General features: G+C 44.5%; 1 long non-coding RNA gene across 1 annotated transcript in view; it reads right to left on the bottom strand.

The window, feature by feature from the left end:
- The window catches only part of LOC138258609 (uncharacterized), a 338,986-nt gene that overhangs the window by 295,639 nt on the left and 17,290 nt on the right, over window positions 1-26,057 (bottom strand). The window contains exon 2 of the long non-coding RNA XR_011198452.1: window positions 10,016-10,077. This is a non-coding gene — a long non-coding RNA (uncharacterized lncRNA). The remainder of the gene's footprint in view (window positions 1-10,015; window positions 10,078-26,057) is intronic.

The raw sequence follows: 26,057 nt of genomic DNA on the forward strand, positions 1-26,057 counted from the left end.
CCCTCCTCCTCTTGCAGTCTCTGATTTAACCCTGGCCCTGCCTGCGTTTATTTTACTACTTTAAGTGAAAATGGAAATAGCTCCCCTTTAATGCTTGAAATGAATGGCGATGTGGAAATGTTTAAACAAGGGTTAAATTAATTTATTCATACTTCTGTGGAACAAGCCCTTGCAACTTCTACGGACAAAATGTCTCAGAACATAGAAAACTCTAATGAATATAATGTCCAAGACACTATAGGCCCATTCTTCATGGGAAGGCAGAAAACGTAAATTTGTATCCTTACTTACCAAAAAGAAAAACACTCCTAAAACTGAAGGCGCAGAGTTGAACAGTGGGGTTCCCTCACTCCAGACCGAGGATTTGGTTCCTCCCAGGCCTCTAAATAAGGAGGGGACTAACAATAAGACATCTCAAAAAACTTGGACACTAATGATGATATGGATGAATTGGATGATAATACTGATAACACTGGGGGCAATGATCCGTCTGCTTCCCCTCTTTCAAAGTAACCCAAAATTCCTCCCTACACTTTTGATTCTTTTCTTTAAAGTACAGTTCTTGATTATGACGGGACTCCCATGTTTGACCACTCACTCATTAATCATCCTAACGCTACAGAATGGTTTTCTGCTGCACGTGTTGGCGACTATAGTACTTCTAGGCTTCACCTCTCATAAATAAACAAACAAGGGCAAAGTTGAAGCCGGAGTGTCCTAGGCCTTCCCTGGCTTTTAATAACGCAGCTACTCCATCTATTGATCGGTCTCTACATACTTTCTTTTCTAAATTTGGAAAAGACCCTTCTAAGGGAGTAAATAAAGCCTGGTCAACCTGCCAGGATATATTACTTGATTTGGTGGGCCCTCTGGCACGTATATTTGACATTCCAGAAGAAGCCAGATTGGAAAACTCTGATTTTAATTCCCTAGACCTTTCGTTATGGGTTCAAAGAGCATTTTGCTTATTCTCGAATGCCAATGTGGCTATTACCCATGAACGTAGAAAAGGTTTATTATTAATATTTCTTCCCAAACTGGCAAACTTAGCAACACATGACCCTGGTATTAAAACAGATGGTCTACTTTTTGGCGATAAGTTCATTAAAGACCTTAGCTGCAACTTCACAAATTTCTTATCTCTTGATAAGCCTCAACAGTCTTTAAAGAAAGTTTTGCCCAGTGTGTTTGTGCATGGGCCGGTAGAGGCAGGAGCCATTTTACTGGTTGTTCCTACTGCAACCAGGGAACCAGAGGCTCCTTCACCACGAACTACACACTACTTACCTCAGTTCTTCCCACAAAGAGGCAGTGGATATCGAAGCAGTTGGCAAAGAAATTTCAAAGTCAACAATACACAAGGTATGCCTTTTTTGTAGTCCCTCTCCCATAGCGGGGGCATCTTCAATTTTTCCTACCAAATGGCAAACTATTACTGCAGATCCTTGGGTATTGAACACAATACAAGGTTATCTAATAGAGTTCTACACAACCACCTACCAAAACCTCTTCCCCCTCCTCCAGGGTTTTCATCAGACATGGTCAATCTTATCTCCGTAGAAATTTTGTCTCTCTTACAAAAAAGAAAATCTAGCTGTCCACCCTAGATCCTTCAGGTTTCTTCAGCTCACTATTCTTAGTCCAGAAGAAAAACAAAAAGATGAGACGTGATCAAACTCAGGCTCTTCAATCAGTTTGTCATCTACCGCCATTTCAAAATGGAAACTGTAACACATCTCAGAGGCATTTTACTACAATCCAATTGAATGGTAAGACTAGATTTACCAGATGCTTACCTCACAATGCATATTCATCCATATCACAGGAAATTCCTCCAATTTTAATAGCAGGGCAAAAGCTATCATTTTTCTTTCCTTCCTTTCGGTCTCTCTTCAGCTCCTTGGTGCTTTACCAAGGTGATAAAACCAGTAGTGGCACATCTCAGATCTCTAGGTATCAGACTGATAATCTACTTGGACAATATCCTTCTAATGAGTCAAAATGTTCAAAGTCTTTATTCCCATCTTCACCTTACATGTTCTCTTCTTTCAGAACTAGGCTTCGTGGTAAACACAGACAAATCATTCATGACTCCCACTCAACAAATAGAGTTTCTAGGTTTTCTAGTAAATTCTTCTACCGCTACTCTTCACCTTCCTCTTTCAAAGGTAAAATTTATCAAAAAGAAATTCTTCACACTCTCCTAAGCGATCTAATTTCTCTCAGATCCAGGCAAGAATTGTAGGCCTTCTTCCATTCAAGTCCTCTTTTCAAGCCCTCTCCATTATCAGGCCCTGCAATGACTAAAATTTCTCCACTTACGCAAAGGATTTGCCTATTCCGATCTCAAACACTTGCACGCAGACTCCTGTCAAGAGCTTCAATGGTGGATAGACTATTTAGACACCTGGAACCTCAGGACCATCTTTGACTCATCTCCCGATCTTGTATTATGTGGACCAATATCGACTGGAGGTACATGGTCCATTGAGGAGTCAAAATTGCATATCAAGGCCCAAATTTAAGGATGTCCTTGCACCATCTAACGCCACATTAACATCATTTTTCTGAACCTAATGTGGTGTTAGATTGCCAAAAACGCAGCACCATATGTACAAAGTAGCACAAAGCATGCATTGCACCACTTTGCAAACCTTTGCGCCACATTATGCATGTGCCATGCATAATGTATGCAAAGGGGGCATTCTGGCGCAAGGAGGCCCGCAAAGATGATGCAATCAGATTTGCAAGATTTAATTGCACTATTTTTGGTGTCATTCTTAATGCCTCCTGAAAGCAGGCTTTAAAAGGACGCTGGAGTCAATGGGTCTCCTAGTGTCAGAATTTTAGATGCTAGTGGAGCAAAGCACCACAATAGGGTCAAAAATGTTGACGCTATTGTTCCTAATACCACTATGGTGCGCTGTATCTTAAATACCACACACACGTGGTAGTGTTAGATGGGTGCAGGGGGGCGCAAGAAAAGGGGTGCTTCACAATTTGAAGTGCTACTTTTCTTAAATCTGGGCCTTATTGTTTAGAGATGCTTGCAGGCTCTTTTGCAATCAAAAGCCTTGCAAAAGACAAAGTGCAATGTTCTATCCCCCTCTGCAAAGACAATGGCCCTCATTCCAATTCTGGCGGGCGGCAGAGGCCGCCCGCCAGAATTCCCCCCTCCAAAATACCGCGCCGCGGTCAAAAGACCGCAGCGGGTATTCTGAGTTTTCCCCTGGGCTGGCGGGCGGCCGCCAAAAGGCCGCCCGCCAGCCCAGGGGAAAACGACCTTCCCACGAGGATGCCGGCTCGTAATCGAGCCGGCGGAGTGGGAAGGTGCGACGGGTGCAGTTGCACCCGTCGCGTATTTCACTGTCTGCCAAGCAGACAGTGAAATACTTTTAGGGGCCCTCTTACGGGGGCCCCTGCAGTGCCCATGCCATTGGCATGGGCACTGAAGGGGCCCCCAGAGGCCCCACGACAATCCCTACCGCCATCCTGTTCCTGGCGGGCGAGCCGCCAGGAACAGGATGGCGGTAGGGATTGTCAGAATCCCCTCGGCGGCGCAGCGAGCTGCGCCGCCTTGGAGGATTCTAAGGGGCAGTGGAAAACCGGCGGGAGACCGCCGGTTTTCCGTTTCTGACCGCGGCCAAAGCGCCGCGGTCAGAATGCCCCGGGGGGCACCGCCAGGCTGTCGGCGGTGCTCCCGCCTACAGCGGCCCTGGCGGTGTTACACCGCCAGGGTCATAATGAGGGCCAATGTCTCTACTGTCCGTTACATCAATCACCTAGGTGACACCAGATCAAAGCCTCTAGCAGAATTGGCAAAGAGTTTAAGGGAATTCAGTCTCATCAACAAAATTTCTCTCTGAGTGGAATATCTTCCAGGCACTCTAAATTTGAGTGACGATTGGCACTCCCGTCATTTGCAAGACTCCAGCGATTAGAATCTCCAACCCCCAGTCTTCCAGAATCTGCTGAACAAATGGGGCCCTTTCAACACCTATCTCTTTGCATCCTGTTTAAATTCTCAATGACCTTGCTTCTTTAGCTAGCACCCAGATCCTCTGTCATTGGCAACAGATGCTTTTCTACAAGATTGGTCTCTATCAGTCAACTTCACTTTTCCTCTCTTTAGCATTATCAACAGCGTGCTGACACCACTCCAACAAGCCACCTTAGATATAGTGGTCCCCTTCTTACAGTCAAAGGTTTGGTTTTCGCCTCTCCTTGAACTATTAATAGACTTCCTAGTCCTTATTCTGTCTTTCCCTTCCCTTCTCCTAGATCCATTAGGATTTTCCCACAACCTGATAATCAGCAATTCCCACTCACTCTCAGCCTCGAAAATAGCAGGACTTCCCAACATGGCATCCTCATTTCATCAGAAGCTTCAAAATTCATTTGTAACGCTTGGGCCCCAGGAACAACTAAAGCTTACAAATAGTCATGGGCTCTATGGACAAGCTGCCGTGTGGGAAAATGTACCAATCCCTTTTCAGCTGATGTGATATATATCATTATTTCCTAGCAGCGCAAGCTAGTTCAGGTAAGTCGTACAGGATCATCAACTTATACAGATCAGCAATTTCCATGAATCATCCTTATTCCAATGGCAAACCTGTGGGATAACACCCATTAATCTATTGACTTTTAAACAGAGTAAGTTTTCCAAACCTCCTACTCCTAAGAATACAAAACTATGGAATGTGACTGTAGTATTGAATTTATTAATTTACTGGCCTGACAATGCAAAACATTCTTTAAAATTGCTTTCAGCAAAACTTACTATGTTGTTATGCCTCATTTCTATCAAACACTTGTCAGATGTCAAAGCTTTGGATGTGTTTTCTTGTCAATCTACTCCTACAGGAGTCTTGTTAAGAAAAGTAGAAAAAACAAACTTACATACTGTTTTTGATCCTTACTTTTCAAATAAACCTCAGCTTTGTATTGGTTAATCCCTAAAAGAATATGAAAAATGCATGGTTGATCTCAGAATGTCCTCTTATCCCCAACTCCTCATTTCTTCCTGCAACCCACTAAATCCTGTATCTTCCACTGCTCTGGCTTCTTGGGTCAGATGGGTTATGTCTTTAGCTGGTATTGATATTACTGTCTTCAGGACTCATTCTTCCAGGGGTGCCAGGGCCTCAAAAGCCTTTTGGCAGGGTTCCAGACTAGAGGACATTCTGAGTTTGGCCAATTGGTCTAACAATTATGTTTTTAGAAAGTTTTACTGTAAACCTGTTCAAACTGCAACTTCTATTGTAACTAATAGGCTTTAACCTAGCATAATATGAGCCTCCAGTCTTTACATAAAATGTAGATTTTTCTAGTAGATTATGAAGGAAAGTCTTAATTTTATTAAAGACATGGAGCTGAGTATTATCCCACCACAACAATTGGTAATTGATGTTGTTTTCCCTTCCTCCTTAACAGCAAATCCAGCATTGCCACTGGCATCATCCTAAGGAAGCCATAATACCAACAGTATTGTCGCCTCTTTTGTCACTGAAGGATTTCCTTGACCTTTATCTTCGAGATTCTCTGGATCCTCCTATGACCTTTCCGTTCATGAACTTATGCCAAGATCTGTTCTCATTCACTTTAGCAGTTGCTATTATATTTGCTTTTTTTCCTTTGTTTTCTGGCTCTTTTTAACTTCTTGCAGAAAAAAAGCTGGCTGTTCGGTCATGTATGGACACTATACTCATTATAGGTACCCTATTGGTGCTTACTGTACTCATGTTTCTTTATCTTATTGGCTAGTCTGTTGCTAAGCCTTATGGGATTTGTGGTTTCTTGGCTGCTGCTATAATATTAAAGCAAGATCAGAGAAGCATAATACTCGCCTCTGTGTCTATAATAAAATTAAGACTTTCCTTCATGATTTGCTAGGAAAATCTACATTACAAAAAGCTCTTTTTCTGATCCTAGATCTAGCTTTCTGCCAAATTTGGTTTAAATCCATTCAGCGGTTTAGGCTGTGTCTGTGTCCAAAGTTCCTAAGGGGCAATTATTGGGGAAAATGCGTTTTGCCCCTCCCCCCTTTTTTGGCCAGATCACCCCGAAACATTCCATGTGCAATGTAGTAGGTGCAAGGTGTGTAAGGCAGCAAGAATTGCAAGACATATAGGTTACCTACAAGTAAAACCAAGAAGTTTAACAATGTTATCACATGTAACAGTGATTACTGAATGTATGTTTTGGTCTGCTCCTTTGGCTAGCAATATGTGGGCAGTACGATTTTCCCTGTTAAGAAAAGAATCCTAGAACACATTAGGGTAATAAAGAATGCTGACCTGAATTATCCTGTTGCCTTCTATAAGGGTCCAGGCATACATGGGGCAATACAGTATGTTATAAATGTACATGTAGCTCTGCATCTGCATTCAAGCCCCAGGGTACCCCTTGCCTATCATTATGATCCACCTAAAATCTGATCTCTTCAACATTAGCTCATGATCACCTCCTCATAGAGCTCTCCTAACATGCTGGATAATAGATCCTTTTACATTGGTCTCCATGATGTGATTACCAAATCTGTCTAGCTTTGGCATATCAGGAGTCTTTATTAGAAACAGTTATGTTGCAGAATTCGTACTTTGAGCTTATTGACAGTGCTTCCCATGTACTACTTTCCCACAGGTACACTCCAAGACATACACCACATGTGTTGTCTCAAGTGTTACCCATTCACTGATAAAATTAGTTGTACCATCATACAATTGAAAGGGTGTTCTATTTTGACCATGAGAGGAAGCTTTTCATTTCAGACAGCGCCAAAAACCTTGTTATTTCGATGTCAAGTAATTAGAGTTATCATTTCATCTTCTACGCATGAAGCTCCTAGTCAAATGATCCCCCACTGAGGCTGTCCTTTTATATGTAGTTTCTGGGTGATCAGAAGACATCCGATTTAAAGTGTCATTCATCCTGAGTAACTCTCAATTCCATTCATTGAGCTGCTTGACCTCATGACTCAACACATTAAAGTCCATGATATATCTGATATAATTTCGCACTTCTGCAGATCTAGGCATGACCTTGAGACCAAACAACTCATCTCTCTTCCTTCACCATGCCCTCAATAGGGCATCATCTAGTACTGATTGCGGGTACCCTCTGGATATAAATCTTTGGCACATATTCCGAGCCTGTGTAGCAAATCCAGTACCTTCTGAGCAATTATGTCTAGTTCTGAGGAGTTCCCCAAATGTTATGCTCCATTTAAGTGACTGGGGTTGACCACTGTTAGCACATAACAGACTAATGCTGCTTGTTGGCATCCTATGGATCCTGGTGCATGTTTTACCATCCGGAATATAAACCCCTGCACCCAAGTATGATATTTCGGTGGCATTTATGGTATGGGTAAACTGCAACTTCTGGGGATTGTTATTCAATGATTTCATAAAGTTGACAAGAACTTGCTCCTCTCCTTCCCAGATTAAAAAAAAGTTGTCAATATAACATAACCATAACATTCTGTGATCCAGGATACTTCCCACCGCCCATGGTTAAACTGGCATAAGTTGGAGCAAAAGATGTTCCCATGGCAGTTCCTTTTTCTGTAGGTAATAGGTGTTAGGAAATAAAAATACATTATGCGTTAAGCAGAACTGTAGCATGTCCATAAGCATCTCTGTGTGTTCTAAAAGGCTAATGTGTGTGTGTGTGTATATATATATATATTTATTTATTGCCTCCTTTATCGGATTTTGTAATTACAGCAGTCATTGTTTTGTAATGATTTAATTGCTTCTCTGTGTTGAGGTTGGAGGTTATCAAATTGGGCCCTCTTTGTATACCTAAATTTTTTCAATTCTTTAATGACGCCTTCCTCAAAAATGTTGATCGCATCATTATTAATAGGAGGCAAGAAAGTAAACTTGGGTGTAAAACCACTAGGACACCCCTACTTCAATGTCAATTCCCATATCAATTGAGTTTAAAACAGAGTCAGAGACAGCCTCTATTTCATCTTCCACCTCACATGGGGAGTGTGAAGCATCTCAAAATCTCCTATCTGTAACTTAGACAGTATAGCCTGATTATATTTCTGTATCTCTCCTGATTTGCTTGCAAACCAATTTTCAATTTAAATTTCCTACTGAAGTGAAACAAATCAATACAACTTTGTGTATAATCAAATTGTGCAATAGGACAAAAAGATAGCCCAAAAGATAGTACCTCAACCTCCGTCTCGGATAACTCAACTTCGGAAAGGTTGACTACAGTCATCTTGTCCGTCATTGTGGTGTGGACTGGCCCCTTGTGTGCATTCCCACTGGGCCTCCCTTCAAGTCTCGCAATTCTCCTCTTATTCTTGTGATTTTTCCTCTTTTACTCCACTTGAATCCGATGGGAAAGATGCATCACCTTCACTGTCCTCACTTTCTCGTAAACTCTGCCTTGAGTTTTATATTAGGAATTGTGATTAGAATTTGTAAACCCATTGGGGTAAAGATAATTGATGAAAAATTATAAAATTATGTACTGCAATGCCTCTATTTTAGGGCGCCACTATTGTCCTTTTAAATAACCCTAATTACAACAATGCAACATACTACAAAAACGTATTGTCTCTACATCCCGCCATTATTTAATACTTAAGAAAACGTTTGAAAAAGGAAATAAAACATTTTTAAAGCGATTAAATTAAAAAGGATTACATTGTAATCACGTTATGGGAATGTTGTATTATATTTTTTTTTTTTGTTTTGTTTTTATTTAATGGCTTTTAAATTGCAATAAAATGTTTTCTTTTATTTTTTTAAAGTTTGTAGCTTCCATTGTAACATGCCAAGGCACAAGTACAGGTAAACATCCCAGCATTTATTCACTCTGTATGCAGCAGCTCCCACAAAATCCACCTAAAATGCCTTAATCATAGGTAAGTAGATACAGGTTTACAGAAAGCCAGTGCGTTTAACCCGTGACCCAAGTGACTTGATAATCATGAAATATCTTTCCCATAGTGCACCATAATGCAGTTCATGTTCTTTTTCAGTGCATTAGTCCATAGAGCTGCTACATTTATTATATTATATCCTCAATCGCCAGGAAATCTTGAACTGTGAAAAGAGAGTTAAAATACCTTCCTGCCATCCTTCACTCACCTCCATACTTTAATGTCTCAAATAAATACCATGTTTTGAGAAGACAAGAGGGTAATGCCCCCTCAAGTTTATAAATCACTCTGAAGCTCTGTACGGGGGCCACCAACCCTAAAGGTGTACACAAAGCCAGTGCTTTTAACTCATGACCCACTTGGCTTGATAATCAATAAATACCTTTCCATAGTGCACCACAGTCCAGTTCATGTTCTTTTTCAGTGTATTATAAAACAAAAAGTCCTTAGTACTCTTACCAGTCACAGTTTTCTTTCTCTGGACATTTTCCACCTTATCTTGCATTTTAATGTCAGTTTCAAGCAGGTGTATCTGTTTTACATACACTATATCTGACTCCTTCACTTTCTACAGTGAAAAAAACAGTTTGAGGCTACCTAATCAGGTTTTTAATGCTAACTGAAACTAACAGTAAATCTTGACACTTAGGCTTTCGAGTAGTATGCTTCAGTCATGTCTGTGTCTAAGTGGTAGTGTAACAATCTCTATTATTTCTCAATACATGTGTGATTCTCTTTATGAGTTCAATATTGCTTTTATCAATACCTATTTCAATGTAGGAGTACACATTTAAGTTTTTTTAAACTCAGTAGAACATTTTAATCATTTAATTCCTAATCAGTGCATTCTTTATACTAGCTTCAACATAGCTCAGGGGTCAGTTTAGTATACTGAATGAAAACAGAAACAGCCATCAAACACCTTTTTCAATTTGAACTATATCCTTTAGTTATTTATTGGTTGACTTGTATCATTTCTTTACATGAATCACACACCTACTATTTATATATGTTATGGCATTTTGTCAACATCCTGCACAGTTTCTTTTACATTCATTCTTTTAGTAATACTTAGTAAAATAAACTGCATTTCACTAGACATACCTGATAAGTGTGCTTGTTGGAGTGTATGTTTGTCTTTCAGTATCAGTTAGAATTTCTTCTCACTAGAAAATGTACAGAAAAACAACCACAAGAATGTAAATCCACTCTCACAGAAGGCTACCTTTTCAACTTTGCTTTGAAGGTTACTCAATCAGAAAAACAATCATAATCTCCCTTTCATGTTAAATGTCTGTTCTACCACTTATGACTGGCTTCTATAGTTAACCTTTTCTCCACAAAACACAGACCAATTTGGTAGAAGTTTTAGCCAGATCTGAAAATCCACTGCGGCACTCAATGCGTCCCAACATGTAAATTTGCGGGTGGATCTGCAGATCCAGAGGGAAGTTCAAAAATGATTTTTTCAACATATTGAAAAACACACATCCATATGTTCACCTTTTTTTCCCACAAAAGCAAATCTCAACACCAAATAATCATTTTAATTCATTATTGCCTCTACATTTGCAACAACAAAGTCACAGTGTAGTCATTTTTGTTTGGCCCTTCCCTTATACTCCTGTAGTTGTGTTACCATGGTAACACAGTCTGCAACATTCTGCTGCAACAGGTCAGACCTTCGTAACAGTTTCTGAGTGGAGCATGCTTACTTTCAAACCATCTTTAGCAGGTGTGGTTGAACATTTCACACTAAACATGTCAAGGGTACTAATACTTGTTTCCAATTTTTGTAAAGCCAATCCAACTTTTATTTACAATTCTCATAACCTCATTACCTACCTCCACCAAACAACATATTTACAACAGACAATTAATTCTTTCAGTTTCTATCTTCTACCCTCCCCTGCATTTTAACTGAATTTAATTTCAAACCTGCCTCATTCAGCTGCGGCCTTCTACTGAGTACTACTTCAGATTACCTCCAAGATGCTCAGAGTGTGGGCTGTGGGACACAGTTTTGTGTTTTGGCCCAGAGAGAGGACAAAAAAAGTAACAATCACAGGGACCTGGGTTTATCTAATGAGGATATTACTTGGGTTGGCAAGAGAGGGATAAAGTGACATCAATTACTCCCTTTGATACCCTGAAACCAGTCACATGATGCTTGCTTCCAGTCCAGAGAGGACTTGGCCTGGCAGTTCGGGCTGGACTGTTCCAAAGGGGATCAGGGTCAAGGCTGATTTGCATATGGCTGGGTCCAAACTGAGGTGGCATAGTGAGCAAAGGAATGATGGATTAAAACCAGATCTTTGATTGGGGGTGAGTGTTTGAAAAGTTTCAACACCCCAGCCATCATCCCTTTGTGTTGCTAAAGTTGCCCTAAGTGGGAAGGGGTTGCCTAGATGTGGGTCCCTTGCTCACTGTGCCACTGGATTCAAGCTAGCCTGGCTGATGAAGGATGATACCCTGATACCTGTCCTTGCATGCTTGTTTCCAGGCCAGGGAAGACCTGGTCTGGCTGTTCGGGCTGGACTATTCCCATGGGGATCAGGGTCAAGGCTAATTTGCATATGACTGAGTCCAAACTGGGATGGCATGGTGAGCAAAAGAACAATGGACTAAACCCAGATTTGTGACTGGGGCTGAGTGTTTGAAAAGTTTCAACACTCCGTCCATAATCCTCCTGTGTTGCCTCCCTTTGGTTGAAGCCATTAAGGATTGCCAACATCCAGACCTTATGATTGTGCACTGTGATGGCAATGGCCTGGACACAGTTAAGGAGTTGGTTTGGAAATCCTAATGAAGGATACCTTTGGGAAATTAATGACACTTTTCCGCACACTGCCTTTGTTTTTATAAACATTTGACAATGGCAGAAGTGTAACTGGTCAGCTCACTTCTGCCCACAAATATACAAATCCAGGAACCATGTTAATAAAACAGTTTCTGCATTCCTCATGGACCATAACATGGGTTCTATATACCACAATACTACAATACTACAATACTACAATTTGATATGGATGGTATATACAGAAATGATGGAGTTCACCAAACAGACAGAGGTAACAAGCTGTTCCTGCAAAACTTGAGAGACTGCATCCTCTTTCATCTGTATTAATCACCTACACATCATAAACACAAAGGCTCTTTTCAGAGCTAATCCATTAACTATAAACATATTTATCTGTTTTTATACACTTTTTTTTTTTTTATGTCGTTCGGATCCACAAATTCACCTGTGGATATCAACAAAAACAAAAAATTTGAACATTTCTGTACACATTTTTTGCAAAAAGCCTTATTTATTTAAATGTATGTAGCAACTGAACTCCTACACTAACTCCTTCATATGAATCAGTGCCCACATATTGGCTCTGGGACCCTTTCCCACTGACTGTCTCTCTGGGCATATGAGTGGGTGTGAAAGTGTCTATCTGGGTGTGAGACTATGTGAAAGAGTGTGCTTTAGTGTGAGACTGCGTGTGCCTGATTGTCTGCCTGAATGTGACAGTGGGTGTAACAGTGTCTATCTTTCTGTGAGAGTGGGTTTGAGAGTGTCTGTCTAGGTGTCAGGCTGAGTGTCAGAGTATGTCTCTGGGTGTGAGACTAGGTGTGACAGCATCTATCTGGGTGTGAGAGTGAGAGTCTCTGTCTGGATGTGAGAGGGAGTGTGACAGTCTGTGCATGGATTTTAGAGTGAGTGTGAATGTGTCTCTCTGAGTGTGAGAGTGCGCGTGAGATTGTCTGTGTGGGTGTGAGAGTGGATGTGGCAGCATCTCTCTAGGTATGAGAGTGAGTGTGGCAATGTCTATCTTGTTGTGAGAGTGGGTGTGAGAGTGTCTGGGTGTGAGAGTGGGTGTCACAGTGTGTCTCTGGGTGTGAGACTACAGGTGAGAGCATCTCTGTGGGTATGAGAGTGAGTGTGAGAGTCTCTGGGTGTAGGAAGGAGTGTGACAATGTCTGCCTGGATGTGAGATAGGGAGTGAGTGTCTCTCTGAGTGTGAGAGTGAGCGTGAGAGTGTCTGTGTGAGTGTGAGAGTAGATTTGACAGTGTCTCTCTGAGTGTGAGAGTGGGTGTGACGATCTTTCTCTGGGTGCTTCTGAATATAGATTTTTTTTTTGATGTTTCACAAGTTCCATAGATCCACCCACAGATTTACACAGGGGGCCCAGCTGAGCACTGTGGGTGGATCCGCGGATCAAGCGAAATGTAAAATAAAATGTTTTCAGGCATTTCAAGACCATTATTTACCGCTTCATTACAACTTTATCACCCCCATGGGTCAGGGAACCTCTACCCTGACTCAATATGCTCCATTGTCCCCCACTTTTCAGCCCCGGGGACCAACAAGATAAAATGGCAGCAGCAACATTTCTGTCAGGTTGCAGCTGGCCAATTAGAATCTTCCTGTGGCAGTAGATCCGTGCAATGATCGGTGGTGGATCTGCAGAGGATCTGTGTCCCTAGATATCTATATTTTTTGGACTCAAATTACTCCAAAACTACTTAACAGAATTGTACCAAACAACAAAAAGCGTTATCTGTGGAACAGGATTTTGCTTTGTGCCAAATCTGGCATAATTCCGTTTAGCAGTTTGGGCTGTTGGCATGTCCAAAGACCCTATGGAAAAATGAATGGGAACAATGCGTTTTGGAACCCACCCTTTTTCTCTCCCCCCACTTCATGGATGATCCAGAAACTTTCAAGGCAGCAACTGAGTTGACCAAAGTGTAAGTTTTGAAAATTTCATGAAGCTTTATGATGCGACGCCAAAGTTATTGGCAAAACAATAAACGCTCTTTCTATGGAAAGTAGATCCTAACTATAACTACTTAGTGGTGACAGTCAATAGGTTATATATATATTATATATATATATATATATATATATATATATATATATATATATATAAAATTAAGAACAAGAAAGCGATACTTTCCTATATATTCTTATTTATTCTTACATTCATGATATTTTGGTAAACGATGTTTTTTTCATCAAAACACTAATCAGCAACAGCAACCTGGTCTAACCATGGGCCCTAAAAGACAAAGCAAAAGCCGAGTTAACAAAACATCACTCATACTTAAAAGACATATTTTCACCTTATTATTCTACATTGAATTAAAACTGCAAGTTCTATGTAACTAGAAAGACGCACAGTACATATTTTATTGGTGATAATATTGTGTCACAGCATCTCTCCTTTATTATGCCGGATTCTGCGCATGTGTGTTTTTACGCTTCATAAGCGAGGGGAGAAAGCGGCCGACCCCGGGCTCCTTTTCGGGCCCTCATTTTATGACCATAGTAGAGCCAGACCTTCAGCTAAGTTTGCCGCTGCCTTGACTCATTATCTTAATTTTTTAACCATTTAAAATATTTCAACTCCATTTGTATCAACGTAAATATCACTAGTGCGGCAGGTGCAGTTGCGCCTAGCTCTTGGAGTCTTGAAGGGTCCAGTACATACGGATTATGACAGACCTTGCTGCCGAAAAAGGTCAAAGGGACCCATTGATTACTTTAGGAACCGTGGATACCTTACTAAACCACTTCCAAACTAGAAGAAAGAATGTGGAGGCCGCAGGTGAGTATTAAAAAAAACACAAAATGAATGACATTTTAGTCTAGAGTCTGCTCGCGATGGCTGTCGTGTAGATGAGGAGAAGCGGGTTCTCCGGAATCTGTGGGTGGTGGAAACATGCCTGCATCTCTTCTTCGCTGACACGGAAATCAGGTGACATCAACAGTGGCGGGTGCGATGGACGTCACGGCGGATTACCTTGACAATGAGGCGGGCCCCCGGGGCGTGTCATCCGAGCACAGAGGGATTCGAGGAACTGTGGGTGTGCCTCAAAGAGCTGACATGCATACCTCCAGGAACTGGCGACGGGGGAGTGGAAAGGGGCTGCTTGCTTGCTCTTGAAGGTAATCTGCCTCATTCGTGCCTTGTCAAGCACACTCCGTTTCTTCTGCAATTGCAAAAGCAGCAGATTGCTGCTGAGTGCAACGTTCAGCTCACCACAGGAATCTAAAAGACTCACGTCCAGTATAACAAGAACATTTAATATGCAGAATGTGATTACGTTGTGCAAATATAACAAGCCCTACGGGGCAGATTAGTACATCCACGGGGTGCGATTTATATATTTAATCATTTCGATTTATTAAAGCAACGGAAGGAAAGAAGCATATTAAGATTCAAGGGTTAAGGGAAAGTTTCAGCAGAATGGCACGATCTCACGGACGTCAATTAGTTAGACGATGGCAGCAGATGTTACCACAGACTTGCCACTTTGTGCCCCTGGCAAAGCCCCTTCTATCTGTAGGTTCAGGCACTAATCGAAGTGGGCCGGGTCTGCGCGGCACGACATGCCCATACTTATTTGATTTAACAAAAACGGTTTCCAATTTTTTTGTTATCAGATGACCATCCCGGGACTGATAATGTCTGAAGATGAGTCCACTGAAGTGGAAGCGAGGGAATCTCCTGTGCTGTGTGGTGGAGGGCGGGACGGACAACTAAACCAGCTACTTTACCAGGGTGCCTTCTGCTTGAAAGGAATATAAATGTGTGCAGCTGATTAATCTACAAATGTAAAGGCTGGTTGGAGCCTGGTAATGAAGATTACCGGTAAGTAACAAAACCTTATCTCCTCATGGGGTACTCCTCATCCCAATCCTAACAAATGAGGAAGTAACCAAGTAGAAAGAAAACATGGTTGCACCAAAAGATACAAGCAAACGCGTTCATTGAGGGAAACAGAACAACTTCAGTAGACAAAACAGCAAACCCAAAATGGCCACCAAGATCCTCACACACAGAAAGACAGATAGACGGTAATGAGTGATGAACGTATGAGGAGACAGCCAAGTGGCGACCCTGCAAATCTCCAAAAGGTAAACCCCCCCCCAACCACTGCCCAGGAAGTGGACACTGCCTGAGTAGATCTTCCCTGGACATCGTCTGGAAGAGACTCCCCCCACAGTAATATAAGCACGGGTGAAAGCCTTCCTGACCCACCTACTGAGAGACCAGGTGGAAACCTTAGAATCTTGGAGACAGAACCACAAGCAACAAAAAGGGACGGAGTCTGAGGAAGAAATCAAGGATCCATCCGGCGCACAACCCGATCCAGGAAGAATTTCAAGCAGGGAAAAACGACCATAAGGGCACCCAACACACCCAACCGTCTGGCTGAGGTAATGACCACCAGGAAGATCATGGAACTTGATGGCCAGGAGTCCACTTGGCTCCACCAGCCTGCCTCCGTGCCCCTAACCCTGCCATATGCCGACCAGTAGTAGAAGTTCGAGGCCCTCCACCACCCGCAGGCACCCGCCTGCGCCTCATCCCTGGTGCCTAGTGGTAGGCATATCTTGTTGTGCTCTATTTTGCTACATTTCGTGCATTTCGTTTTTTTCATATCGTTTTTCATTTTCTGTACTGTTGTTATCTGCCCCTGTGCCCTTTTTGTAATCCGCTTCATTTTTTGCCCTTATTTGTGCTCGCCCGTTTTCCAGCCGGCTCTCGCCGGTCTCCTGATCTCTGTTGCTGCATCCCCTGGGGCCCCGCCCCCCTCGTGCCCCCATTGGCTCTTCCCTCCTGCCTCCCAGCTGCTCCACCCTCCCACCTCCCCCTCTTAATGGCGGCCGATGCATGGCCGCGCCACTGGCAAGCCAGAGGCACGCCAGAGGCAAGCCCGTCTGTGCCCGTCCACGCCTGGACCACGCCCAGCGCCAGTCCCCCTGGCCCTCGCTGCCCGACACCCCAAGGCAGCATTACTCCTCCACCAAGCATTACTCCATGCCCTCAACCCAGAACAGCACCCCACCTGCGCCCAGGCCAACACCAAGCACACACATGGACCTTTCACATGCCACTCATGCCCTTTTTCCTGCACTCACACAAACACCAACAACACCAACACACACCACAACAACACCAACACGCACCACAACAACTCCAACACGCATCACAACAAGACCAACACGCACCACAACAACACCAACACGCACCACAACAACAACAACCCCCGTAACCACCTTAACCGCATACTCCTAAACACCCGCTCCATCCACAAGCACGCCATAGAGCTCTGGGACCTGATCACAACTCACTCCCCTGACATCGCCTTCCTCACGGAAACATGGATGAACTCTTCATCAGAACCCGACATAGCCATAGACATCCCAGAAGGCTACAAAATCTCCCGAAGAGACTGCATAAACAAGCCAGCAGGAGGCATCGCCATCATACACAAAAACACCATCAAAATCTCCACCAACACCCATGACACCCTAGACAGCGCAGAACACCTACACTTTTTAATTCACATCAACGCCAACAAAACCCTCAGAGGAACCCTCATTTACAGACCACCAGGACCCGCCCCCCTTTTTGCGACGCCATTGCTGATACTATCAGCTCCCACGCCCTCACCTCCACAGACTACATACTCCTTGGTGACCTCAACTTTCACCTGGGAAGCACCCACGACCGAAACTCCACAACCCTGCTAGACAACCTCATGAACCTCGGACTCAAGCAACTGGTCACCTCACCCACTCACTCAGCAGGACACACGGTTGACGCAATTTTCACCTCCAGCAACCACGTCACCTTTACCCACACCACCGATCTCCACTGGACTGACCACCACTGCATCCACTTCTCCTTCATGAAAGCCCCCACCCACCACCGACAACCCACCACACCCTACCGAATGTGGGATAAGGTCTCTAAAGAACACCTGAACGCCAAACTCACACAAGCTCCACCCCCCATCACCAACGACCCCAACATTGCTGCCCACTACCTTACACAATGGTTGACAACTTGCGCAGACTCTCTCGCCCTACTGAAAAGAAACAACAACACCTGCACCATCAAGACTGCCCCCTGGTTCACCACAGAACTCCAAGCCTCCAAACGGGATTGCCGCAAAATTGAGAAAGCATGGCGCCAAGAGCCCTCAATGAGCAATTTCTCCGCCCTCAAAACAACCATACGCAAACACCACCAACTCATCCAGACCACCAAACAGTCTTTCTACAAAGAACGTATAGATAATAACTCACACAACAGCAAGGAACTCTCTACCATCGTCAAAGAGCTCACCAAATCCAAATCCAGGACCATCGTCCCCCCTCACACCCAAAACCTTTGCAACTCCCTCTCCAACTACTTTCACCTCAAAATCATAAACAGTTTCACAGCATCAGCACCCACCGTCACCACTACCGACACCCCCGACAGCACAACACCCCCACCACACCAACCAAATACACACCTGGACCCCAACCAACGACGATGATACCGAAAAAACCAAGAACTCCATCCACTCAGGCTCCCGCACAGACCCCTGCCCCTACCACATATTCAACAAGGCCAAGCAAACCATCACTCCACAGCTCCGCGCCGTAATTAACAGCTCCTTTGACGCCGCAACCTTCCCTGACACCTGGAAGCACGCCGAAGTAAACGTGCTCCTTAAAAACCCCAAAGCAGACCCGGAAGTCCTCACGAACTACCGCCCCATCTCTCTTCTCCCCTTCCCCACCAAAGTCACTGAGAAGATAGTGAACGCCCAACTGTCTCACTTCTTAGAGGAAAGCAACGCACTCGACGCCTCCCAGTCTTTATTCCGAAAGAACCACAGCACTGAGACCGCCCTCATCGCCTGAGCAGATGACATCAGAACCAGAGTGACAAGAGCGAGACCGTCGCTCTCATCCTTCTGGACCTCTCTGCAGCCTTCAACACTGTATGCCACCAAATCCTCCACGTACGCCTTTTCGATGCAGGAATCCGACACAAGGCCCTAGACTGGCTCGCCTCCTTTCTCACCGAAAGAACCCAAAGAGTTTGCCTCCCTCCCTTCCAGTCCTCAGCCACAAGGATCATCTGCGGGGTCCCCCAAGGATCCTGCCTCAGCCCTACCCTCTTCAACATATACATGGCCCCACTTGCCAACATCCTCTGCCCCCACGGAATCACCATCATCTCGTACGCAGGCGACACCAACTCATCATCTCCCTCACCAGGAACACTTCCACCACCAAGACAAACCTACACGCCAGATTCCTCGACATCGTCAAATGGATGACAGTAAGCTACCTCCAACTCAACTCCAACAAAACAGAAATCATCATCTTCGGCCCCAACAAGTCAGTATGGGACGACTTCTGGTGGCCCACCGCCCTCAGACCACCACCAACAGCTTCCACCCACGCAAGCAACCTCAGCATCATCTTAGACTCATCTCTCTCCATGGCCCAGCAAATCAACGCCATATCGTCCTCCTGTTTCAACACTCTTCGCATGCTACAGAAGACCTTCAAATGGATTCCCTTAGAAACAAGAAAGACGGTCACCCATGCCCTCATCAGCAGCAGACTGGACTACGGCAACGCCCTCTACACTAGTACCACAGCCAAGCTTCAGCAAAAACGTCAGCGAATCCAGAATGCAGCTGCACGTCTCATCCTCAACCTCCCCCGCCACTAATACATCTCCACTCACCTCAGATCCCTTCACTGGCTGCCCATCAGCAAAGGGATCATCTTCAAAGTCCTTCTCCACGCTCACAAATCCCTCCACAACACTGGACCAGCCTACCTTAATGAACGAGTACACTTCCACACACCTACTTGACTTCTCCGATCCGCTGTCCTCGCCCTCGCCACAGTCCCCAGCATCCAATGCACCACCTCCGGAGGAAGATCCTTCTCCCACCTCACCTCCAAGACCTGGAACTCCCTCCCCACCAACCTACGCAAGACCCAGGACCTCCTAACTTTCAGAAAGCACCTCAAGATATGGCTTTTTGAGCAGTAAATAGCAACCTTCTCCCTCCTCCCCTCAGCGCCTTAAGACCCTAACAGGTGAGTAGTGCACTTAATACATTTTTTGATTGATTGATTGATTGTTCGAAGCAGACAGCCAAAACAAATCAGCCTCTGCCAGAGGCTTGATGGTGCCCCCTGCAACCTCCGCAGGACAATGGTCAAATCCCACAAAGGAACCAGCCGTCGGATACAAGGTCCCTGCAACCTGAAGGTCCGAAGGAATCTCAACAACAGCAGAGACAAGGCAGATAAATAATCCGAAAAAGAGCGACAAGTTCGGATAGCAGCCCAATGAGCAGAAATAATGCTAGGGGACAAATCCTTCAAAAACCCATCCTGTAAAAAGCCCAGGATCTCAAAAGGAGCAACATTAGCAGGAACCACAGAACGGGCACTGCTCCAAGTAGAAAAAGACCCCAATGCTGTCTATAAGACATTAATGTAGACTGTTTCCAGGAAGACAGAATGACCAAAGCAACTTGCGAAGAACATCCTAACTGAACCAAGGCTACCCGTTCAAGAGCCAAGCCGTAAGACATGACTGAGATGGCACCAAGCCTGTCAACAGAGGAAACTGAAGGGGAGAGGCCTTTTGAGGAAGAACCAGAGACAGTCCTTTTGCCAGGGACAGAAGGATGGGAAACCGGTGACGGTGGGGCCAGTAAGGAGCAACAAGGATCACATGATACCACTCCACCCAGCCCTTCTGCAGGACCTGGGGCAGGAGGGAAATTGCAGAAAAAACATACAGCAGCACCTGTGGCCATGGCACGGACAGAGCATCCACTGCTCAGGCCAGAGGTGACAGAAGTTCTGAGCAAAAGCAAGGAAAAGAGGCATCAACAGATCTAGCCAGGGAACTCTGATCCCCTGGCATACCAAGAGGAACAATGGCCGGGCAAGGTGATACATCACAGAGGATGGAAGGTACCTGCTGAGACTGACCACCCAGCAAATCATCTCTTCCTGATGTATACCGCCTTCAGAAGCAGAAGAGCTTTGACCAGGAAAATATCTGGGAAGCAAACTGATTGAGAGACCTGCACCTCGTACCCCCAAGAATGTTGAGGTAAGCCCTGACAGCCTGGTCGCCTGTACCGACCACCACATTCTGAACCTGCAGATAAGACTGAAAAGCAAGCAAGGCCTGCATCCCCACCATAATTCTCCTCCAATTCGAGCACTGCTAACTCTCACCTGGAGACCAAGGGGCCCCCCCTCTAGGAGACCCAGGACCGGACCCCAACCCCACTCGCTGTCATGGTTGGCAAGAGAACTGGGGGCGGAAGGTGGAAAGGCACACCCATCAAAACGATTGTCCCTGATCAACGACCATGACAGAGCACGAGTCACATGATCTGAGAGAGGAATCAGGACCCTGTAGTACCAGGAACTGGGATCCCAGTGTGCGATAATGGGACTCTCAACATGCTTTAAATGAAACCGCGCCCAGATGACGACAGCAGTGAATGCCACCAACAGGCCTTACATGTTCAACCAGCACCTTGCAGAACTGTGTGAACAAGTCAACAAGACTGATACTTCCATCTGAAGAGAAAGAACCCTGTCATCTGGAAGAAAAGCAGCACCCAGCTGAGTATCCAGACATGTGCCAATGAACATCATCATCTGGGAGGGAACAAGGTGAGACCACAGAAGGGCCACCAGGAGACCAAAGTTGTACAGGGCCCGAGCACCAACCCACATGATGGTGAGTCATCAAAAATATGGAGCAGTAGGCAGCCAAGCATCCAAATAATTATAAAGGACAACAGCTGACAAAGGCAAGAAAACAACGGCCAAGGCCATTGTGAACACTCAGGGAGACGCAGCCAAGCCAAAAGGGAGGACAAGCAACTGAAAGTGGGGGTCGAAGACTGCAAACTGCAGGAATGGCTGACTCACCACATGTATCACATGTGGAAGTAAGCATCCTGGAGATCCAGCGTTGTCAAGAAATCCCCTGACATGAGAAGAAGAATGATTGATTGCAGGAACACCATCCTGAAATGTTCCACAAGCAAAAACTTGTGAAGAGACCGGAGGGTGAGGATGGACCGAAAGGAACCCTCAGGTAGCAGGACCAAATCAAGGGTCGAGGAGAACTCCAAACCCTACTGAACTCCCCGTACCGGAACAATTGCCCATTTCAGCAACAGCAACCCGATGCCCATTTTGAGACAGCGTAACTGCTCAGGATTTCTTGGAGAACGAGTAATTCGGAATCGTGGAGGTGGAATGAGGACTTTGAATTGCATCCAATAACCATGCCCCAATACTGAAAGAACCCAGACATCGGACACCACCTGTTTCCATTGAGGAAGAGAAGCCTTGAGGCAACCCCCTACTACCATATAGACATTACTGCTACTGGACACAAGAGGCACCAGAGGAAGATGGTCGAACAGTACAATAGAATGTGCTCCCCCCTCCTCCGACCATGGGCCCATCCACAAAAAGGCTGACTATCCATTGTCTGAAAGGCACCACATCTGAAAAACCCAGCATCTTATCCATCCCCTGTTTAAAAGGGGGAAGTATTCACTACGCTGCAGCAGCCTTCTCAACCATGAATTTGAGTTCAGGACCAAACAACTTTTGCCTCAAAAAAGGCAGCTTACAAACGAGGGAAGGCAGCCTGATTCCAGCCACCAGGACTTCAACCACAAGGGGCGCCTGCCCACAAATGAAGTGCCTGCAGCAGTGGAGGCCCAAAGACTGCCAAAAGTAGCATCAGATAAGAATTGAGGCAAAAGTACAATAATGGCCAAAAAGGCCAAAGGGCCCCCATGAAACTGGAGACAGTCAAAGAAAGCATGGCCATCTTCCCAGAAGAGCCTGAGTGGCATACATAGCTTCAGCATTGGCGTGGATCCGATAATTAGAGGCAGCAAAAACCCGCTGCAAGGCAGACTCCACCTTTTTATCAGCCGCATCAGAGAGGATAGCATCTTCATAAGCCAAAGAGGAAGAAGAGTACGTAGATGCCAAAAATGTATTTATTTTAGGAAGTTGAGGGCACTTATCTCCAAAACCTTCCAACAGATACTGTGAATGAAGAAAACGAGGAATAGTTGCCGTATCAATATCACTCCATTCATTAAGTAGCAGACAGTGAAGAACCCCTGGGAAGGGCAAACGGTCAGAAGGAGAAGTATTGTACTGAGACAAAAAAGGCCCCTCAGCCAACTGTGGAGCAGGAAACCCCAACTGCTCCCTGAAATGGGACAAAACCTGCTGAACATGATCAGATTGGATATAGCGCCCTCTAAAGTCATCTAGATCATCAGCATCCTCATCCAACCACTGCTGCTTAGCAGGCAGGTCTTTCACCTTCAAGGCAGAATCCAAGGCCACTTTAGCTAATCATCCCTAGAAAATGCAGGAGTTAGTCAGCATCCGCCTGCTCAGAAACCTGGGAACGGAGATGCTTCTCTACATGTTTAGCCATAATGTCTCTAGGAAAGGCAGCGGACAACATACACAGAAGCACTAAGACGCGCTCCCACAGCACCCATGACTCCAGTTATGAAGGGGACCCAGGTCAACCAGACCTCGTCGCGCAAGACTGAGTTGCTTAGAAATAGCAAAATGGGGGAAAGCGTCCGAGAAGAGACACGCCAAATCGAGGAAGCCGGCAAACTGGCCCCTGCATCAATCATGCTCCGGATGCCATCGCAGCACCCTGCCCCAGTTCAGCACATGGGCAGGAAGCGTGTTGGAGCAGGGAAATAGAAAATTGCCATACACCCCGCAGCACTGAACAAAGGAAACACAAGGTAAGCACAAACACCAAACATAGCATAGTTAAAACAAACTTACAGTGTGCAAAGGAAAGGACCACAAGCAAACTCACCAACTCTGGACAGGGAACAAAACAGGATGAGGCAGGGGAGATGAGTTTTTTTTTTTTTTTTTTTTAAACAGAAGAAGGACTACAGTGTTACTCTTTTCAGGTGGAGGAAAAACCTCAGTTGTTAGGACTAGGACTAGGAGTGAGGGGATAATGGCATTAATTACTGGAGTTACTTGAGCTTAGTGATGCTAACATTTTATTATTTTTGAGAGGTAAGAGTGTTACCAGATGCACTGTGGAGTGTGCGTGTTTAATGGAGAATTATAAAAAAATGTATTTGCCATAGTTACTGTCTGCCTATTATTCAAAGCTATAATTTGAAAGCAGTTTTTTAATCTTAAAAACATTTTTGGGATATTTGGTGGCACCTTATTTCACACTGTATGTATATAATGCAAGTTTAAAGAAATGACTCACATATTCACAGTACTTTTAGTCACAGACTGGAACCTCATAGCACTAAAAGTACACAAGCCAATACCACCTCAGCACCAAGTTTAATGTCCCACTTATTAGTTGACCTCATATTTATCTTTCATTTAAGGTGTGCTTTATTTATATGCAGTTACCTGAAGGTTAAAGACCATCAAAATTGTTACAGATCAGTTTGTTTCCTTTTAGTCACACCTTTTGACTTTTCCCCACTGCACTCAGGATCACAATATCCATGTTTTTTTATGCACTTCAACCTCTGGGTTCAAGGGTCATGGAGGCTGAACAGGAACAAAATCTAAACTTAGGGGCAGGTTTAAGAGCCCCTTGTGCCACATTACCGTAATTGTTTTATGCTAATGTGGCCCAAAGAGGCCGAAATTGACGCGCCAAACTTACAAAGTGATGCAATGCATGCATTGTGCCGCCGAAAAAATGCCGTAAAGAAATCTAAGAGATTTCCTTGCTTGATTTTTTCAGCACTTCTAACGCCTGCTCAGAGCAGCTGTTTAAAGGAGGCACACCATTATTTAAAATGAGCCTCAATGCACTTTGCAGGAACAGCGTCAACATTTTTTATGCTAAACCTGCAAAGCTCCGAACTAGTGTCAAAAATATTGACGCTAGCTCCCTAACTACCACCATGGGGCGCCATATCTAAGATACGGCCTACACATGGTAGCATCGGGGGGCACTAAAGGAAGCAAGAAAAGTGGCACTGCACTGGGTGCAGCAGTACTTTTCTTAAATGTGGCCCTTGGAATTCAAGATGTCAATTCACCAAAATGCCTGGGGTAGCGGAAGTGGCATCACACGTTCTTTCATCTTTACTTTCAATCACACACACATGCTTGCACGTACACATACATTCACTCGTACACACACTCTATTTTACATAAACACACTCTCACCCGCAAGCAATCACACAACATACATGTAAATGTGTTTTTACCTACCTCAGCTACCAAGGACGGAAATTTTCCAGCTAACTGTACTCCATTTTTTATTACACTAATAGTGAGCAATATATTATTATGCACTATTAATGTAATAAAAAACTGATTGAAAACAAGGAAGTGGAGCCCCAAGCAGAGCTAACTCTGTTCCTGGCACTGATTTTGCCACCTCTGGGGTCAGGGGTCGCAAAGGCAGCGGCAGGGGTCTCAAGGGACAATCTGGGGGTCGTAGATACGTCCTCTGTCGACCCCTAAATGACGTCCATGCTTAGAATCCTGTTTAAGTTGTAAAACCATCCACTAGGTGCTTTTTCGGTAGCTTCCCACCAGCAAATAGGTGGCTACTGCTGGACCAAAAAGTAAGATAAGGGGGCCAATGCTGTGACTTCATCCACGGTCAGAGGGTGTGTGTGATGTCATGTCTTTACAAAGACTGGTGTTAAATCTAAAAGAAGGAGGGGCGTCAGTTATTTGACGTCAGCTCAGTGATCAGGGGCGTTGCTTCTGTTGGTGCAGCAGGTGCAGTAGCACCGGGGCATAAAGGGTGAAGGGGCTCACTGAACCTTGATTATTGCAGAATATTATATTTCAAACAGCAGTCAAGGGGGCATTTCGTTGCTTGCACTAGGACCCACGACACTCCTGTTATGCTACTGAGTGTATTTTTCAAAATGACCGCCTGGTTTGGTTGAAAGGGTTCAAGCATGCCCATTTCTGCATTCTGGAGCAAACGTCTAGGTATCTGCGCCCACTAGTCGTCGGGTGCTGTTCTCGCCTCCTAAATTATTAGTTGTGTAACTAGGATAGTTGAAGTCTGGTACCACTTCAAAAACTTGATCAAACTGTGTGGGTCTTGAAGCATACATTTATGTTGCCGACTGCGTTTCTATTCCCACTGATGCTGACAATTTGAGATTGCTTAAAAACAAGATGTTTTTTATGTTAATATGTATGGGAAACCTGGCTTTTGTTGCATGATGTTCGCAATTGCAACAGAGGTTGCAAAGCCGTGACTTATCTAGCAACTCTAGTTTTCC

The sequence above is a fragment of the Pleurodeles waltl genome, chromosome 9 (assembly GCF_031143425.1).
Source record: "Pleurodeles waltl isolate 20211129_DDA chromosome 9, aPleWal1.hap1.20221129, whole genome shotgun sequence".
Lineage (NCBI taxonomy): Eukaryota > Metazoa > Chordata > Amphibia > Caudata > Salamandridae > Pleurodeles > Pleurodeles waltl.